Here is a 5,822-nt window from a genome sequence, read left to right on the forward strand (position 1 = left end):
CTTCCACTGTATAGTCATAAGGGATTTGATTTAGGTCATACCTGAATGGTCTAGTGGTTTTCCCCACTTTCTTCAATTTAAGTCTGAATTTGGCAATATAGAGTTCATGATCTCAGCCACAGTCCGCTCCCGGTCTTGTTTTTGCCATCATTTCATGGCAAATAGATGGGGAAATAGTGGAAACAGTGGCTGACTTTATTTTTGGGGGCTCCAAAATCACTGCAGATGGTGAATGCAGCCATGAAATTAAAAGACGCTTGCTCCTTGGAAGGAAAGTTATCACCAACGTAGACAGCATATTAAAAAGCAGAGACATTACTTTGCCAACAAAGGTCCATCTAGTCAAGGCTATGGTTTTTCCAGTAGTCATGTATGGATGTGAGAGTTGGGCTATAAAGAAACCTGAGCACAGAAGAATTGCTGCTTTTGAACTGTGGTGTTGGAGAAGACTCTTCAGAGTCCCTTGGACTGCAAGGAAATCCAACCAGTCCATCCTAAAGGAGATCAGTCCTGGGTGTTCATTGGAGGGACTGATGTTGAAGCTGAAACTCAAATATTTTGGCCACCTGATGCAGAGAGCTGACTCATTTGAAAAGACCCTGATGCTGGGAAAGATTGAGGGCATGAGGAGAAGGGGACGACAGAGGATGAGAAGGTTGGATGGCATCACCGACACAACGGACATGGGTTTGGGTGGACTCCGGGAGTTGGTGATGGACAGGGAGGCCTGGTGTGCTGTGGTTCATGGGGTCACAAAGAATTGGACACGACTGAGCGACTGAACTGAACTGAACTGAGTGCAGCACTTTCACAGCATCATCTTTTAGGATTTGAAATAGCTCCACTGTAATTCCATCACCTCCACTAGCTTTGTTCGTAGTGGTGCTTCCTAAGACCCACTTGACTTTGCACTGTAGGATGTCTGGCTCTAAATGAGTGATCATACCATTGTGTTATCTGGGTCATGAAGATCTTTTTTGTATAGTTCTGTGTATTCTTGTCACCTCTTCTTAATATCTTCTGCTTCTGTTAGGTCCATACCATTTCTGGCTCACTGAAAATCAGAGTAGACCAGTCTGAGAACAACTTCTGGGACTGGGAGGGCGTTTCTACACTTCAGTAAAGATGGGGGGTATGGGGTCCCAGATAAGGTGTAAAGTAGCTGTGATGGTTTTGGCTCTTTGAACTTCAACTTAATTACAAAGCTCCTTTTCAGAAGAAAACCTTACAACAAAAGAAGACTTCTGAGAGTAGAATCCAAATGAGCAAGTATGGGATAACAGAAGTAAAGGAAAAAGAAAGTCTAGATAAAGGAGCAGAGGAACTACATCTCAGAATGTATAAAAGGCCATTAAAAAAATTCTTGTTAAGGACACCAGAAGAAGGAAATCTAGAATAATGAAGCCAGAAAAGTTACCCCTGGTTCACCCTTCCTTCATAAAGGAAAAACTAAATTCCTATAAAAATGAATAATTGAATAAGATTGTGTTCAAATCAAACATTGTCAGATGTGTTAACTAACTTTATTGTGATGATCATTTTGCAATATGTAAGTATATCAAATCATTGTACACCTTAAAATTATACAATGTTCTATGTCAATTGTATCTCAATAAAACTAGAAAAAATCCAACACTAAGTCATTGCCAAAAAAAAAAGGAAAAAGAGTCTACTAACATTCTAACAATGAAAATATACAAGGAAGACACGCTTATAAGACATGAAAAATTTAACTATTTCAAAATGAGCTAAAAAAAACTAATAAAATCATATTAGACAGGAAAGAAGTATATAAATCAGAATTAGAGACTCTCAGAAATGTAGGAGAACTCCCAATTAGCATTAATATTAATCATTTGAGAAATGGAGATTAAAATTGGAAAAATAGAAGTGAGTAAATACATTATAACACCTTTAAATAAACAGTAGGTGAAAAGGAGGGAATTCCAACAAATCAAAGAGATCTGAAAGGAAGTGATGGATGTAGAAGGTAAACAAACAAATGAACAAGCCATATATAATAGAAGACACACAAGGAAGAAAAAAGCAGTAGAAATTTAAAAGTAATTAAAATTTAAAAAGCAAACTTTTAAGAAAATTTTTCCTGAGATAAAAAGAGATTTGATACTACTACCTAGGAAAATTAATCCAGAATGACTAATGTCAAGGTATATTCTCAAACTTCTGGACATTACAAGAAAGAAAATATCATTTGGGTATCTAGTCAAAATATCAAGTCACCTTGATGGGAAAGAAATAATTGTCTTCAGACTTTATTCCAGAAGAAATAGTGTAACATATTGAAGATATTCAAGGAAAGAAAACATCAGCCAAAGATTTTATATCCAGCTAACAGTTCACAAATGATGAACATGAAAGAAACAGAGAACACTGCTCCCATGAATTTACTGAAGAAAGGCTTTTTAGAGAATGAAAAGACATTGGCATAAAGACTGATGTGAGCATTAAGTATATATTTACTCATAAAACTATGATGGTTGTAAGAAGAGTACATGCTCAGGCAAAGAAGATATTATACAATAATTAAAAGGGAAGAATGATAAGAGAGATAGAATATAGAATATACTTATTGAATATACTTGTTGCTAATAGGGGTAAAGGATATTTATTGCAATAAGATGCTGGTGGATAGAGATGAGAGAGGAAAAGAAAGTGTTGACCGATTTCAGTACTGTTAGGGAACCATTAGAAAATAACAAAATTAAGGTGGGGTTGGAGACTGAATTATTTTAGCTTTATAAAAGTAACCATAAAAATAAAACCTTTCTAAATACCAAATCCTAAAGTCAATCCTAAAGGAAATCAGTCCTGAATATTCATTATTCATATTGGAGTCCTGAAACTCCAATACTTTGGCCACCTGATGTGAAGAACTGACTCATTGGAAAAGACCCTGATGCTGGGAAAAATTGAAGGCATGAGGAGAAGGGAACAACAGAGGATGAGATGGTTGGATGGCACACTGACTAGATGGACATGAGTTTGAGGAAGCTCCAGGAGTTGGTGATGGACTGGGAGGCCTGGTGTGCTGCAGTCCATGGGGTCACAAAGAGTTGGACACGACTGAGCAATTGAACTGAACTGAAATACCAAATACATTTGAGAGAGCAAATAAGTGAGATACAAGTGCTATAAAACACTTGCATGTGTATAACATAAAACAATATGAAGTGAAAAAAATAAGGTGCAGAGAGGAGTGTATATAGTGTGCTACCATTTGAATTGAAGGCAAAATGAGGAGATATGTGTGTGTATGTACGTATACATTTGATTATTTTTGCAATTAAAGGATAAACAAGAAACTAATAAAATTGGCTATGTACAGGGTTGAAGAAAACTTCTCTGAGTTATATTTTAATATAGTTTTGACTTTTGAACCATGCTGCTATTTTACATATGCAAAATAATACAATTAGTGCTCACTTCAGTGGCACATATACTAAAATTGAAATAATGAAGAGATGATTAGCATGGCCCCTGCACAAGGATGACATACAAACTTGTAAAGCATTTTGTAGTTTTGTTACAGATATTAATTAAGTTTACTGTGGTAATCATATCACAGTATATACATATACCAAATCATTATGCTGTACACCTTAAACTTTCAAATGTTATATATCAGTTATATGTTAATAAAACTGGAAAAAATTAAGCCCACTATCACAAAAAAATAAATCAATATATTAGGAGAACCCTAACATTGAGTTTTGGAGAAGGCGATGGCACCCTGCTCCAGTACTCTTGCCTGGAAGATCCCATGGATGGAGGAGCCTGGTAGGCTGCAGTCCATGGGGTCGCAAAGAGTCAGACACGACTGAGCGACTTCACTTTCACGCATTGGAGAAGGAAATGGCAACCCACTTCAGTATTCTTGCCTGGAGAATCCCAGGGACGGGGAGCCTGTTGGGCTGCCGTCTATGGGGTCACACAGAGTCGGTCACGACTGAAGCGACTTAGCAGCAGCAGCAGCAGCAGCATTGAGTACAAAGAGAAACAAATGAATCTATTTCAAGGTTTAAAGGTTTTTAACAGACCTTGTTACCTTTAGTGGGCTGTATTCTAGGGATTAAAAAAAGTGCCGCAAACAATCTGGAACTTATGAGTAGGTCTATGGTTGATAAAGGTACTGAGAACAGGCATTCTGACTCTTGGGTGTACTGTAGGGAGGAGCAAGTGAGTATTAATAAATATATTGATGTTGGATTGAAAACTAGGTTCTCACTGTAAGAGAAAGGAGATAAAAATATGAACTGGAGGAAAAGAAGAAAAATCTTCTGGTGCTGGATTGGAGTTGGAAAGTGAAAGTCGCTCAGTTGTGTCTGACTCTTTGTGGCCCCATGGACTCTGTCCATAGAATTCTCCAGGCCAGAATACTGGAGTGGGTAGCCTTTCTCTTTTCCAGATGATCAACCCAGGGATTGAACCCAGATCTCCCATATTGCAGGTGGATTCTTTACCAGCTGAGCCACAAGGGAAGCCCAAGAATACTGGAGTGGGTAGCCTATCCCTTCTCCAGCAGATCTAACTGACCCAGGAATCAAACCGGGGTTTCCTGCATTGCAGGTGGATTCTTTACCAACTGAGCTATCAGGGAAGCCCAGTTGGAGTTGGGGATCAAGATAAATTCATGATTTAGAATCAAACATACTTCTTGGCTATGTCTACTGACAGGACCTAGACACCATGACACTTCAATAGCAATGAGCACTCTATAAGCACCCAATTCTTGCTTTCTATGAACTACTTTTCATTAAAAGGAGTAAGGCCTTCTTGTAGAAAGGCTGATTCCAGGTCTGCAAAGTACCAAATGAACTCGGGGCTTCCTCTGCTAGAGAGCAAAGAAGTGCTCAGACATTGATGGGGTCGTGTCTGAAGGACAGAGACCAGCTAGAAGGGGCTCCCTGCTTGAAGGGGGGCAACTTGAAAATTGAAAATTAGTGGTAATGAAAAATCCAAGTTCATAATAATACTCAAGAAAATTGAGTGTGAGGGGAGAGAAAGCTCTTAAATAGAATGCCAGTTAATGTAGAGGAAATAATAAAATATTTTAAAAAGTGATTTTTGTAATCACTGATATAATAGTTGATTCAGGCAAGGTTTATGAATGGCTGCTAAAACATCGGGTGAAAGCTGTTGGGAAACAAGATACCCTCAAAGTGTTATCCCACAGATTACTTATTAATTATATAAAGTTTGAAAAGATGCCTTTACAGTGGAGCATTCTGGCAGACAGCACGTTAATCAACTGTTTAAACAGCAAGACCAGTAATAGGGCACAGTGGGTTCCTGTGCCTCCTGTGATGTGCTGAGAGGGACCCAACATCACCTCTGTAGAGTTTTTGCTAAAAATCTTTACGTAAATCTAATTCTGAAGAAGCAACTGGATAATCCAAATTATGGAACATTCTATAAAAGAACTGAACTGAAAGTCAGTGACAGGAAAGACCAAAAAAAAAAAAAAAAGCTTTTTTAGAATAAAGGGGACTAGAAAAAAGCAAAAACAAAAAATTTAGTAAGATTTTTATATCATAGAATAACATAATATGTATTGAATCTACTATAATGACAACTTAGTTATATAGGACAATGTCCTTGTTTCTTAGGAGATAATTGCTGAAATACTTCGGGATGAAGTTTCATAAGCTCTCTAACTTCCTTTCAAATGGTTCAGTGAAAATAAACACCCCCAGATATATGGAAATATTATACAATGAACATATGCAGCATTTAGCTGCATATATTAACAACTGGTGAATCTTAGGTGAGGGATATTTTGGTGTTCACTGTATTATTTCTTC

The sequence above is a fragment of the Bison bison genome, unplaced genomic scaffold, assembly GCF_000754665.1.
Source record: "Bison bison bison isolate TAMUID 2011002044 unplaced genomic scaffold, Bison_UMD1.0 scf7180017864291, whole genome shotgun sequence".
Classification (NCBI taxonomy): Eukaryota; Metazoa; Chordata; class Mammalia; order Artiodactyla; family Bovidae; genus Bison; species Bison bison.